This window comes from Protopterus annectens, chromosome 5.part0, assembly GCF_019279795.1.
Source record: "Protopterus annectens isolate FY-2018-M chromosome 5.part0, PAN1.0, whole genome shotgun sequence".
NCBI lineage: Eukaryota > Metazoa > Chordata > Ceratodontiformes > Protopteridae > Protopterus > Protopterus annectens.
Window position 1 is genome coordinate 545,075,182 of NC_056735.1, and position 16,233 is coordinate 545,091,414.

A 16,233-nucleotide genomic window follows, 5' to 3' on the forward strand; every position below is an offset into this window, starting at 1 on the left:
TGACAGTGACCTGGTAACATCCCAGGCTGCATCCTACATAAACTCAGGCATGAACCTGCAGCACCATTAGGCACTCTATTCAACCAATGCCTGAGTACTGGCTTTGTCCCAGCCAAGTGGAGGAAAGACACTGTCATCCCTTTACATAAAGCTTGAGCATCCACCAATCTGGGAAATTATAGACCCATCCGCCAACTAGCCTTATCTCATAGTCCATGGAACGGAGTATATTGGAGCTCATTAACATGGACTTTGGCAACCTCCAGACATTCAACCCCACACAGTTTGGCTTTGTCAAGGAGAGGTCATGTCTGTTAAATTTGGTTGACTTCTTTGAGACAGTCACCAAAGCCATGGACAGGGGAAGACAGTGCACACCACCTACCTTAACTTGGCCAAAGCTTTCAACACTATTCCCCATTTGGGCATAGTAGATAAACTCTCTCATCTAGCCATCAATCCATATGTTACCAGAAGGGTAGCAAACTGTCTCACTGATAGAACCCACCTAATCAAAATAGAGGAAGCCACCTAAAGCAGTAGACCAGTAACAAGTGGTGTACCCCAGGGATTGGTCCTGGAGCCTCTGTTATTTGGGATATAATTCTCTGAGGTGCAGGCCAAAGCCCGTGGGCTATGGATGACTGCAAGCTGGGCAAGGTCATCGATTCCTCAGATGATGTGGATGTCCTCCAAGATGGTCTCACCCAAACAAATGACTGGTGGTAGAAACATGGCCTCAAGCTGAATGCCAAAAATTGTGTCATCATCCCCTTTGGGGAGAGGGATGTCCCCACAACTTATCACATTAATAACAACATCCTAAGTACGCAATCAGTAGTGAGGGATTTGGGCAACCAGCTTGATAGCAACCTGACTTTTGACCACCATGTTGCTTCCATTGTATGGAAGGCTTTCTACATGGGTCACCTCATAAGTAAGGGTATCTCATCTAGGGACAAAGACATCATAACATCCCTCTATTCTTCCCTTATAAGGCCAATTATTTAATAAACTCCCTCTTCGGCATGTACCTCGCAAAGCACATGCCTCAGCTGGAGAGACCACAGAGGTTCCTCACCAGAAGAATCCAGGGCCTCAAACATCTACCCTACACAGATAGGCTAAAAGGCCTCTCACTCTACTCAGTTTCATACAGACCCCTCAGGGATGACCACTGTCTGGCATACAAAGCAATCTCAGACCCCACCTGAATGGGACTGCTGCATATCTGCAAGTCAAGTTCCACTTGAGTAACTCATATGCACAACGTCATCCTGGTCTGTGATATCAACAGAACTTGTTGGTGGAACAGATTTTCATCCCAGAGACTCCCTATCTGTGGAATAGACTCCCTCTCCATGTCAAGCAGAGTACCTCATTATCCCTTGTTAAGCGCATCCTGGATAATTGGATGGGAAACAGAAAAAATACTCCTGGATTCCACCTGTGACCATGCTGGACAGGGGCTTTGGGTGATGACTTGTCTAAACATGGGCTAAACTTTTCGCTCAGCTTATAAGAGCTTCAGGGCCAATAGCCTAGTAACTTTCTATGATCCTAATAGCCTTTACCACTTATGACAAACTAGTCAGCAAGATTTAAACAAAAAAAAAAAATACTTGGTAATGCAAATTTTCTCAGCAGTTAGAATAAAATTCTTACTGCTGCAATTTATAAACCAGATTCTGTCAAGATCATTATTGTGGGACATCAACTCTCCTTTATTTTAGAAAACCAATTTTCTTAAAGTAATAATAAGGAATATTTTCTAAATCAGTAGTCTGATTTGACGCTGATAAAAAAGATAGTAAATATCTCTGTATTTATTCCACATCTATAGAAATCTGTGTCTAACTGTTGAAAAACATGCTACTGCCAGGTGAAAATCAAATGTTTGTGACTGTTTACAAACTGTGAAATTATTTTTAAGAACAAATTATGGGTTTTGATGGGTATCAGAAATGCAGTCCCATGCAGAGTTTTCACTTACATATTTATAATCAGGGTACTCTAGGAAAGCCTTCACTTGTACTTACAGAGAGGTTTAGAGTCCCCGAAATGACACATTCTCTTTTCTCTTTATATCTATATATCTCTATGTCTATATCTCGATATCTATATCTATGTATCTATAGCTATAGCTATACATATCTATATCTATATCTATATATATATATATATATATTAATATATATATATATATTTATATAGATATATATATAATTTATTTATTTATTTACATTTGTTGACTGGGAGAGTCTGAATGAACACAGGTCCGTTTTCAGCGGAGGCCTGGGGAGAAAAGGTCCACATTAAGTATTACTTGCATTATACAGTTAAAAAACATAGCATTTAAATATAGACATTAGTCCAGCTGAGGACGTAAGACAAGAATAAAACATAGATGTAAAACAGCTGTAGAACATAGTACAATTTTAAAATATGGTGACATATACTAAACATGGTTACAAATGTAGTCGAGATTCATCAGTGAACAATTGATACAATCTGTTTTTGAGGTACATAACAGCCATTAGCAGTTGTTGCTACAAGTTAGTATTATGTGGTAGGTAGCTGGTAACATGAGTAGCCAAGCTTGCTAAGAGTAGGCTGTTAGGGGGACGAGAGAGGTAGTGGGTGGGTGGAGTGGATGGTATTAGAGGGGGGTTGCATGGGCATATCTAGCATGTTTTTAAGTGTGATTTTAGTAAGAATTTGAAGTTTGTGCAAGAAGTTACAGAGGTAATTGAGGGTGGGAGGCAGTTCCATAGTTTGGCTATAGTGCAGGAGAATAATGCTTCTCCAGCAGAGTTATTGGCTCTTGTGACCTATAGGAGGTTTTTCTGGCTGGATCTTAATGGTCTTGTGGTTATGTAGGTTTGAAGTAGATTCTGGAGGGATGGGACTTTTAGTGGTTGGTTTATTAGTTTGTGGGCGAGTGCGAGTAGGTACCATTGAAGGAGGTGGGGGAGCTCTAGCCAGCCCAGTGAGAGACAGTGGTGAGTACAGTAGGAAGCCCCTGTGGCGAATGTGGCGATTTTGTTGTAGCAGGTTTCGAGCTTATTTAGGTCACATTGTCTAAGGTTAGTAAATATTGGAGAGGCATAGAGTAGGGTAGAGATAAGATGAGAATTTGCTACCTAAATTTTAACTGCTTTGGTAAGTAGTTGCTGATTTCTATATAATACTCCTAGTTTTTTGTGCACTTTTTTAATGGTCATGGAAATGTGAATGTCGAAGTTCAGTTTATTGTCTATTTCCACTCCTAGTAATTTGGTGTGTTCTGTAGGATGGATGGTGGTGTTGTCTTTTGCTGTGATGTTAAAGTGAGAGCTGTCTAGGGTAAGTTTGGTGGGTTGGAAGATTAGTAATTTTGTTTTGCTTGGGTTGAGTATACACACACACACACACACACACACACACATACATATATATATATATATATATATATATATATATATATATATATATATATATATATATATATAGATATATATATATATATATATATATATATATATATATAGTTATATATATATATATATAGATATATATATAGATATATGTATCTACTTTGTCTAAACAAAAGTATGTTTAAATGAATCTGACTTACCCTAGCTGATTCCACCAAAACAACATTAGAACTAGTGCATGAATGCCAAATTACTTTCCCTGTGAAAGGAACTAGTTGGCCACCATGTTAATGAAATGAAACTGAGGAAAAGTAAGCCCACCAAAGTGGGGGCTGCGCCCCCAAGCCTCCCATGTGAGGGCCTTCACCCCCCAAAACCCCCCAAACTTAAATATACCAACTCCAAGATTGCACTAAATAGAAGAGAGGGCAGAGTTCACCTAGTGGCCAAGTGGTTCCTTTCATGGGGAAAGGAATTCAGCAGTCCATACATTCGTTGCAATGTCTTTTTGGTGGAATCAGCTTGTGTAATTCAAATTCATTTAAACCTATTTTCATTTAAACGAAATAGACCCATATATATATATATATATATATATATATATATATATATATATATATATATATATATATATCAATTTATTCCATTATGGATTTTCTTGTTTTTATCCTAGGCAAATTTGTTAGGGCTTTTTTTTCTGAAATGAGATAGTGCTACTTGTAACCTATCACCTCATAGTCTTAATTGCTATTCTAGAACACTCAGATCACAGTCTGAAAAATATAAGAGTATGATTTCTTCTGCACTAGATTATGCATGATGTCTTTTAGTCTCTCTTATTCTTTGTCATAAGCAGTATTATAATAGAAACTGTAAGAGATGAAAAGTTTATCATTTGTTCAACAGTGTTTTGTCTCTTAAAACACGATAGAGTAAACAAGTGATTATACAAAAGGGGCATTATTTTTTCAGACTTACACCAGCATTGTTGCTAGTTATAAGCAAGTACACTTAGAGGGACTCTGCTCTGTATGGATTATGTGTGTGTGTGTGTGTGTGGGGGGGGGGGGGGTTATCAACATAGTCAATGCTGTAATTTCTGGTTTTGTTTTTTTTTTCTTCACAGAATGACATGTTCAGTTGTAGTTGAGGAAAGAGCTGCTACTGAAATATCAGTTATCAGTATTTAATCAAATATATCACATGTAAAGTGAATTAATTCTCTTTTCAGGTTCTGTTCTCAAAGTTTTCAGAAGTAGACAGTTTAAGTAAACTAAAACTAATTAAAAGTTTCTTTCTATTTGAACATACTTTCAGGAATGCTCGACAAAGACACATTGTCAAGTCTGCTTGTAGAATAGCAGATGGCCAGCTAGATGATGACTAGCAAGTAGAAGTTTGAGATAAATAAAATTAATGAAATTAATACATCAGTGAATTTCTGACTGGAATACAGATGGAGTGTGCCCCACATTTATGTATCATAGGTACACACAGGGATTGGGTAAGGACAGAGACCCAGGTGACCAGGTTTGACTAGTAACAAGGGATCAGCAGGAGCCATTTAGTCGTGATATAAATGAGCAGCCTCTGACATCTCACCAATTCTGTGGAAAAAAAATAGTTCACCCTTCACCCACAGCCAGGGAAGACCAGCTGCCTCTGCATTTGGCCAGTGCAAGCAGCCAAAGCATGAGCCCAGCAGGCATCTTGGATATGAGCTGTAATTGTACAAGCATAACTCTTGAAGCATATCTGTGCTCTAAGACCAATGCTATAAGTTTGGTCCAGGATTCATAGAGGTACGGGGAGTTAGAATTATCAGGACAACCCTGACAGCTGTGTGGGTAATAGCTTCAATTGTCTGTCTCCTACAAGGAAAGAATAAGCCAGTATGCTTGTTTTAATAATGATGGTCACCATTCAAAAAAAGGAAAAAAAAAATCCAGAGTCATATGGGATGGTTATAAAACTCTGTTCCATAAACAGCAGACTTCACATTCTTTATATCTCAATGCATTAACTCTTTCTGGCCAAACAATCAATACCAATAATCATGACTTGTTTTACAGTATTATTAGGAATAGGTACGCAGCTGAAAATGTAATTATAAGCTAGTCATTAATAGTTTATATCCTTTTGATTATTACATTTGGTATCCTAAAAAGGACAATCATTCCTCATCATTTAGTTTTTTGTGTGCAATATTGCAAAGATTCATTTTGCCAATATTAGTGTCTACAGTGTATAGGTTATGCCATAACAGATGATTGCTTCTGTTCAAAGTGCTCATGGTATTTCTCAATTTTGAAGTGACATTTAGGGTTTCTCTTACATTCTACTTCCCTACTGCATAAACAACACTTTATTCCTCTTGTGTTACTAAGTAATGTAATACACATAGATGACTACTTCCTTCTAATACATATTTGCATCAGTCTAAATGGAAGACATGACAATCTTACTCATTCAAGTCCCAACAAACTTTATGATTAAAATACATCCAATTAAATTCATATTGCTCATGGATGCCTTCCCACATGTTTCTGTTTATTCCTTTTACATTTTATTTCCATAACCACATTCTAAATCGCTGGGTTCATACACTCTAGAACTGACTTTTTTATTTACCCATCTTCTCAGTTGCTATGATAGATTATTTATTATTCATTATTCCCAGATATGTGAAATAATGAAATTTGCCATAAAGTTTAGATTTATGTAGAGAAGGGTTAATGCAATTCAAGATAACTTTGACAAGTTATCTAAATTTTGCTCACCACTACTTTCATGAACAATTAACAATACATCTTTCAAAACACCTTAATTTCTTCAGCCTTAATTTCAAGGTGCTTTACTAGCAGTAAAAGGCCTTGAAATTCTTTAAGAAAGTAGTTACAAACAGATCAAAATTTATTTGTTGGATGTATAAATCATCGTATGTGTGGGACATATATGTGTGTGCATGCATCCTTTGGAGGACACGCCGCTATGTAATAATGCAATAAGTAAAGACATACTCAGTTACAGCTCTAACCTGTGTATGTTTTAGTTTTATGTAACATGCAGACTTATGCAGCCAACTCCTCTTGTGCTGTCTGATAATGCCCTGACTGCAAACAAAGCAACTCAAGTTCATTTAATGACTTGAGTGCCTGTTGGAACTGGCATTGAGGAGGAAAATAAAGACAAGGCTCAATACTGCTCCTTCTCTTCAGTGGTGCCTGTTTAAGCACATACGTCTTGGTGGAAACAAAGGATCATATGGAGATGTGATTACTACAGTCATTTGTAGGCAGGAGTGACATAAGTATACCCATTGCATGCCATCCCTAGGATGCCATGAGCATGCAAAGAGAAATGACAGAGATAAAACAATGAAAATCCCCACTGCCTGCCTGTCTGATGGTTTCTACCATTGGTTGTCGCACATTCTGTACGAGGATACCAAATGGAGAACTTGATGATTTGTACGCAGCAGGTAGAAAACATAATCATGTACACTTATATAAATCCACATCAAACAGGGATGAGGTCAGGCATGTCTACAAGGTTGATCTCTTTTTGGGAAAACAGCAACAACAAGTTGGAAAAAGGGGTAAAATGTTGTGGTACAACAAGTCAGAAGAAACCTATTCCTGACCAAATGTAGATATCTGGTGGTAATGTGCACAAAATTAAAGGAAAATGGTTTAAATGTGATGGTATACCACAACATAACCTTGGAACCATATTCTTGAAACAGCTGATTTAAAGGGATTTTGAGACAAAAATCAATGACTTTAACAGGGCAGATAGCAAACTTTCAGATGACAACATGTACCTACTTAAATAAGTATGTTCTGTAGGCAACAATTATGCAGGTTGTGCCAGGATCTAACAGTGCAACAAGCTATCTAGAGGAATTTATATCCATCAAGAATCATCATGTAGGAAAAAACACAAGCACCACATAGTGAAAATATATGTGCTACAAATAGTTTATGCTTATCAAAAAAGAATTATATTAATTGATATATTTTGCAATATTTAAAATGCTCGAAGAGAATAAGAGGAGGAATTCAATATGACAATATACGGAATAAATTCTAAATAATGTGCAATAAAGTTGGCGCTGAAAATAATTTGGTTAAAGCTCAGCTGTTTAAATGAATGAACAGAATAAACATTGGTATACAAATAGCAGTAAAGCATAACAAATCAGTTTTCCTCATATTATTGTGCCAGATGTTCTGTAGGACTACTATAAGTGAATTGTGCTTGTGTAAACAACCAAAAACGTGTTTCAATGAAAAATTAGTCCTTACATGCAATGTAAAAAACACAGCAGATTCATTTTCACATATTTCCAGAAAATACATACACACAAAAATAAAAAAATAAAACCAGTGTGGAAATATTTTATTTATTCAAACAATAATGGGGCAAGTAGTATTTTCCAGCAAAATAACCTTTTTTAGATGTGCAAGACCAGAAAACTAAGCAGAGTTAATAATATTAATGTTCATGTCCTTGTGTAAAAATCTTCTTCATGGACTTGTAGTAAATGGTAACAAGCAAGAGAAAAGTGACTGATGAGCTCTAAGTTTAGAATAAAATATGTTTGAAGAAAACAGTAAAATTCTACTGTTAATCAGGTCTCCCCAACCCAGTACAAGCAGAGTGACCCACTGACGTAATTGTAGCAAAGATCAAGGTATTAATAATTGGTTAAAGGAGTCATTAACAAAAAAAAGATAAAGCAATATGTAGCACACCAGCTTCTGTTAAAAAAAAGTTCCTAGCAACCTCTATCAAAGTAAGCATCCTAAAGAAAACATGCAATGTTAACCTATTTAAAATCTTGGAATTTAAAGTGCCGGCCCTTAAAAAGCACCAAGAGACCATGGGATTGTTGCCAAAGAATATTTTCAAAATGAAGGAGATGGAGTACAAGAACCAGTGACATAGTGGGATAATGTCCACTCTATGAGTAAGGGTACTCTTGATCGATTAAGATTTTGGGCAACTGAAGGCTCTGACAGATGAGGATGGCCATGCCTATTCTGTGAGGAATGGTGAGATAGAGCAGGATGCACAAAGCCACAGTCTGTGAGAGAATAGGATGGATTGCAGTGGGTGTCCTGAAGGTGGGCTTTCAGCTCACCAAACCACAGTCTGGTGATAGTCCTAATTAGCATGTGAATGGCAGCATGAATGTGCAGGTAGAAGGCATTGTGAGTCCACACAGTGATGCAGCAGTCTAACTTCCCTCCTGGGCTCAGGGTTAGGTATTTAACAGAAACATGCTGTCATTGTCAGGATCTTGACAAGAACATAAACTCCTGGGAGCCCAACAAGATGGAATAACTTCCTCTTGGCTGTAACATAACTTCTTAGTGTTTTAAAGGTAGTTTGAGTTCACAGAAACTATTTAATGTAACATAATAAACATGGAAGATGGAAAGACATCCAGACAGAAACACAAATTAATGGAGATACTCTGAGGTGATGTACAAAATATTCAAGTTGCTTGAATTTTTCTCTAGAAACACAGGGGCCTCATGCCTGGCTGAAGAAGCAACAAGAAGAAATTGCAACACTAGAAAGTGATGTATGACATATGCAAGAAGGGGTCGAGACCCTGCAGTTGACAGCTGGAAGAGAAGCAGATTTTACAGTTTAAGGAACTGCTGCTTAACATAATAAGCATTAAACTCAATGATGTGGAGAATAGGGACTGAAGAGGAAATGTCAGACTATTGGCAGTTCCTGAGAAAACTGATAGCAATCTCTTATGTTCACTTATACAATCCAATTATTTGCCAGCAGACAATGCTTCTACTACTTTGAACTGGGAAATAGTTTGCATACACCAACACGGTAGTGCCTGCTTGAACATTTTTTTGCCCAAATAAGTTATATGTAAATATCACTCTTACACTTTCAAAGAATGGTGTCAATTAATTCTTATCTACTGCATGGAATCCAAATTGATAGAAGGATTGTAAGGGTAATCCAGGACTTTTCTAAAGACTTAATATGCTCACAGAAGAGCATGCATACCTGTGTGGGCCCAGGATGTGCGCTGTTTTAGATTAAGTAAGAAATTTGATATACTACATCTCTTCAGTGCCAAACCTCAGCTACCATAAGTTTATATGGCAGCTGCAGAACTGGATCATGGTCAAATGGCACACTACGCATGGTCCTGGACAAGCTCCTCCAGCCATTCCAGTGTCCCATTACTTTCCCCCTCCACAAATTACCATAAACACTGTTTAAAACTGTCCATGTGCATACTGTTTTCTTCTTTACTTTTGTAATGATTACAGAAATGTGGATGTCATTTTAAACTTTTATTTAAAATTTTATAAGACAAAGATTAATGGTCATTTGCTAAACAAAACAAAACAGTTTCAAATTGAAAGCATACTTAGCATGAGCAATAGTAAACTTCTCTTGAAAACAGACTTACTATGAACAACAGTAAACTTCTCTTCCCTTGAAACTCATATTCATTGGAAAAGCATCAAAACTGACAGTCATTGAAAAATTATATTAAGTGTACCTTTGCTCCCAGGCTGTTTTCAAACCATGGGGCACTGCATACATTTTTTAGACAATGAATAAATGCACAAGTTCCTTGAGTCACTTTCCTGCTTATTTTAAATTATATTTCTTGCTTAATAAGGCATCACATGCATTTTAAATGTTTAGTTTTGAAATGTTTCCAGCAAACAGTGAAACAAAATGTATGAACCAGTAAAGATAACAGTGCCCATTTCATAAATTTCAACCAAAAACAGGCTACTCAGACTTCTGTCATTATGATCCACTAATATCTGTACTTAGCACATATGGCCTCTAAATCAAATGCATATCCCAAGACTTATTATAATAAAAAAATGGCCACAATATAGTATTCCAATTTGCTTTACACAAATGCACTTGTCCTGGAAAGACAGACTAATGACTTTTTAACTTCATCTACAGACATTGTCCAAACCCAGCAATTATAGTTGTTTTGTTCAGTGCATACTTCTCAGATATCTGTGTCAAAACAGTTGATATAATTATGGCCAAAGTGTCATATTTCAAATTTGTTTCACACAAACACACATTAACCAAAGTTTTTCTGCTTTAAGTCATGCACACAGATACAAGCACTAGTCATGCAAGACCAGATTAAAAATTGTTTAAAAATGACCAGATAGAAGCTACTTTCATCCAGGGACTCACCCCCCAGCAGATTTTTTTTGATGGTGTAAACCCTTTATTGTTATGAAGAAGTAACTTACATGTGCTTTATTGGCAGTGCTGGATGAACTACATAAACTGTATAATTATTGGTAGCATTATACCATAAGATCCAGCCAGGTATAACACAGTTTAAATAGAAGGGAATTTATGACAGGATAATAAATATTAACTACCTGATAACATATGCTGTCAATATGCACAATCTCTGCAGCAGTAAAAGTAATCTGAAACAAAATATTAAAGAGAACTATTACTAATGTAGAATTTGCATTTCAGAGCTTCACCTACAAATGCAGTAACTGCTACCCTTGAACAATAAATTACCTATGTTGCATTAAAAGCTGGTGTTAATGACATCACCATAACATTTCTGAACTAAATCAGCTATGCAATTAAGGATGCCAGGCAAACAATAACAGAAACACATTCTTAGTTACTAGACATGCAGTCCAAGAGACTATTAAAGAGCCTAGCCCAAATTCTCAATTGCTCCCATGCACTGTCTGACTAAGTTACTTGCTTAATGTCACACAGTAGGTAAAAAAAAGTAGAAAGATGCAAACCCTGCACCTTTGCCATAGGAAGCAGCTCTTTAACAAGTTGGAGCTTTAGTCTTCTGCACTAATGGCCAGAGTAACAGTATTTAACTAAATCCAGAAATCGTTTACAATCCAATCTTGTAGAAAAGAAGATTGTATCACAGTAATATGCAACAAAAACTGCATAAAGAATACTGAAAATCAGATTGCTCTGATCATTCCAAATAATGCAGGCTATATGACCTGACAAATACCAACCTCTTTGTAGCTGCTGTAAGCTGTAAAGAAAGTATTGCAAAAATATATTAATAAAATGCAACATAGTTAAATGATAGTACTCAGACCAGGCCTATTAATTAATTAATTTTTATACAATGAATAAAACAAAAGAAAGACAATCAGCCAGATTCAGCAAAGCCTACATGGTACATTTACACTGTGTGCATGTTGTGCACTATTTTGGATTCAGTAAGCAGCTCTATATGGTGTGTAGAGCCGCACACCACTGCACAAACAAGGTAAACACTGTGAAATGCAGATTATAGCATAAGAAGCTGAATTGTATGCTAATCAACCAGTCCAAGATGGAGGATCTATTTGAAAAGCTATAAAGCAACCATGTAGATGCACTGCTGACTTTCCCTGCGAATTACAAAACCTTTTGGAATACAGCCATGGAAAGAATGCTGGGGCTCCTGTTGCTTTAATTCATCTGCCTGTGTAACAGGCTGAAGTCTATGCTGTCGCTGCTGCTAACAGATCAAGACCAAGAAGGAGACAAGTTTTCAGATCCTGGGTAACTTAACATTAACTATATGATGTTAAAATTGTAGAGGGCTACATGGTGCAAAGGACAAACTACTGGAACTTTGCAGCCTCTGTCGTCTTCAACTCAGAGTTAACTGGTGGCTTAGAATATGGATACATCTAGGAGTGGAGCTGCAACATCTTCTCTAGGGTGAGTTAACAAGAGTGTTGGAACTTCTTTCTCAACTGGTTTGTTCCACCCCGGGAAGTATTTCTCAGAACACACAAGATATGGAAGCCTGCCATGGTAATGGCAACTTTGCATACAATGCTGATGACCCAGTTCTTTCTTTTGGAAATAGGAATGATCTTGGTAGCACTCAATCTATGGTTCATTTGAACTGTTGTAAAAGAAACAACAGGAATGACCAGGACCACTGGAACAAATGTTTTTAGTGATGGAATTAACTGTGTTCCTAGCATGAACAATTGTAACAAGTTTAAGAATAGTGCAGAGACGTTTACAGGTATTGGTAATGTTTTCTCTTATCCTAATATGAACGGAGATTATAACCACTCTGGTGTTAATAATTTTCAACATTTGACTGGCCAGAATACTAATTTTCATTTTCAAAACTGGTTAAATTAACCTTGTTGTTCCACAGATACTAATTTGGGACCTTGGTTAAATCAGGAGACTAGTTTTCCATCTATGGAGAACAATCACAATTTAAAAAAAAAACTGTTTAAATTACATAGTTTGCAAATTAATAATGAATATTTTAAAGAATGTTTGAATATGGACACTGTACCAAAAGGACTTAGGGTATATAAATTCCCTAACGGGGTATTGTACGAGTCATTTATTTACAACAAACTTAAAGCTATGTCTAATGGGCATGGTTTGGAACTTATGAAAGCTATCTTTAACTTCACCGTGAGTAGGATTGTTACATTAATTGAGGATATTAATGTTTTAATCCAAAAAAGTATGATTTATTTGGAACACTGAAATCTAAATATGATGATATTTTTGTTAAAGTTGAAAAACACTTGGAAATAAAACAAAACTGGAAGAAAGGTAAAATTGGAAGGGACCTTAAACAATATCAGACCAATTTGGTTTACCCCCTACCTAAGGCACAATTTGTAGACTATCCTATTGAGGTAGGTCAGGATGAAGAACATACACAGGTTGAAGATGTTCTGAATTCCATTGAAGAACCTCCTTCTTCATGTTAAAACAGAGGTAGATAGTTTTGGTTTCCACCCAGACAATTTAGAATATCCTCCTCTAAGGAGGTCTGAATGCTTAGCCCATTGTGTCCACAATTCCAATTGCCCTCCTTCAGCAGGTAGCAACAATGCCATGGGTTGATATCCCAAGAAGATAAGGAAAAAACGAAGAAAAATGTTTTCAGAACAGGGAAACCTGAATAGAGAGGGATTATGGAATTTAGTCTGTTGCCTTACAGGTGATGGGCATGTGAAGATTGTCATCCACAATTGATTTAGATTTTTAACTATAGTCATATAGACATTTCCCCAGAATTTTTTTCTTTATTTGAGACATAATTTATTTTTATACCTACTAAAATTTATATTCTGGATACTATTATTGAATTTATTTTTTTTTATTTGGAAAGTTAACTTAGCCTTATATCTTGGAGAAAAAGGAGACAATCACAACTTTCCCAATTTTGGCTTAGCAGGGAAAAGAATTTTCAACCTCACATCTCATCCTATTGTTCAGACCTTTGAATCTAGAGTAATTAAGGATCACTACAAGCATGTTGGTCAGGACTTTGTCTCTAGTTGGAAAAACCTTAATCTAAGAGAAAGACAACTGTTACATGAAATATGTACTGATACATCTATTCACATTTTGAAACTGGATAAAGGAGGAGGGGTAGTTTTATTTGATTTAATTGATTGCTAGTGAACAACCTGCTAGCAGCTGAAGCCATCTATTCTCTTGTTTCAAGGAATGAGGTAAATTTGAGCTATAGGAAGATTGATCTAATGTTAGAAAATTGGTTGATCCAAGTTGATATCTCTAAAAACACTTTTGATTTTCTTTTACAAAAACACCTTTTCATCCTTGGCATCACTGGTATTCCAAAGGTCTAAAAGAACATTAATAATCTACCTTTTAGACCTATTTTGACCTCTAAAAATTCTAAGATATAGCCCTTAGCTATATATGCTGATAATGATTTAAAACCTCCTGTTGGTAATGCAATGGTATTTTGTGAAGACATTGAATTTTTAACAATTGATGTAGTCGGCCTTTTTTACTAGCATCATGTAATGAATCACTTATTGGCTTTGATTTTTTAATGAAAAAAGATATTCGGATTGTTTTAACTAGTACAGAATTAGTTTTAGACAGCTTCATATTCATCAAAGGTATAATTTATAAACAAATTAAGGGGGTAGCAATTGGTGCAGGTTGCACCCCTTTATGTGTTAACCTTATTATATTAATGTGGAAAAGGAAATTCATATTCAACAGTGAATTTTTTATGTTTTGCACTTTGTATGTACATTTTTTTAGATGATATATTCATTTTATGGAAGGGAAACTCTGAAGTGTTTTTCAATTTTTAAATTGTATAAATAATGCTACACAGTTAACTTTTTGGTCATTTGTATATACAAGACAAATGGGAAATTTGCTTACAATATCTTTAGGAAACAGACATTTAGTAATTCATATTTACATTTTGAAAGCCATCACCCCTTGAAATTGAAGAAAGAATTTGTCAGATGGCAGTTTATCAAATTGAGTAGAATGATTTCTGAAGATGAAGTATTTCTTAATGAATGGTTAGTGTTAACTGATATGTTTTTACAAAACAATTTAATTTTCGATGTGCTTGATAAAATAATATTTTGGAGACAAACAGATTTTATACCTTTATTGAATGGGGAGTCCTGTCCTATGAAGCAAAGTCTCCTGGCTATAACTTTTGGGTTTTATTATAATGTGACAGCATTAAGTTTGACTGAGAACAACAAAAAATGCTTTTAAAAGGGTTTTGGTTCTTGAATATAATACAAGAGCAAGGGAGGTTGAAAATATTGTTAAGAAACACTGGAGCATTTTATGTATTTGTGATTCTAACTTTACAATTATTAACAAGAGGCCAACACTTGTGTACAAAACCAGAAACCACTTAAAGAATTTACTAGAGAATGATTACAGACTAAATAATCCAAAAGCAACTGGATTATTTAAAGGTACTAATAAATACGGTACATGTAAATGTTCATTTATTGTTGATATGGATGCTTTTAACCTGGATTATTCAGGTGGACAATATTACATTATTTCTAAAAAAGAAATTGCAAAAATAAGGGAGTAGTGTGTATTGCTCTTCGTTTGGCTTGTTCCTGTTTTTATGTAGGGAAGACTGAGAGGGCATTAAATAAAATAATTTATGAGCACCTTTACGATATGGAAAAAACATGTATTAACAATGCCCTATACAAACATACCTTGAATTGTAACAACTTCACAAAATTTACTTTTGGTACTTTACAGATAGTATCCCTTGATCCTATGGGAGGTCATTGCAAGAATTCTTTAGAATATCAAGATGCTACTTCCTACCCTGGTCTAAATGATTATTTTTCAATTGCTACAGTGCTGAAGAGACATATGGAAAAGCGGTAATTGTCCTTAGTCTCTTGTTTTTTTAACATATTTTTTATATTTATCCTAATTACATTCTATTTTATTAATCCTTTGAGGTTAAATTTATTTGTAATGTATAAGTGCTGTTCATTAGGATTTACTTGCAAACATTTTTTAATGCTACTGTTTCTTTAAATAATTGATGCAGTGTGAACAGGTATAAATTTCCTGGAATCTGTGTTAATTTATGGTTCTCATGAAGCCCTTATGAACCAAAGAGCTAAACCTTATTTAATAAATTTATTTTGAACAGTCTGTTGTGTTCATTGGATGTGGTTCAGCCTGGATTTGCTTTTTGAGTTACAGAAATCTGAAAAGTTTTCCCACACTTTTGCCCTTTTCTGTTGTTTTATGAAATCTAGTTGTTCTCAAGCTGACCAACCCTTTGTTAATTTTGCCACAGCATTACCTTCCAGTTTTTTCCATCAGCTGTTATTAGTAAGCACAAAAGTCCCCCCCCCGAGGAATCACTCAGATTAAACTGATTCATTTTTATTTCCACTGAAGTTCATATGCCCAGAGTTTTCAGTACCCACATTAAACTGCAGGTGTAAGCAGTGTTCTTCAGATAATGGTCACACTCAAAATT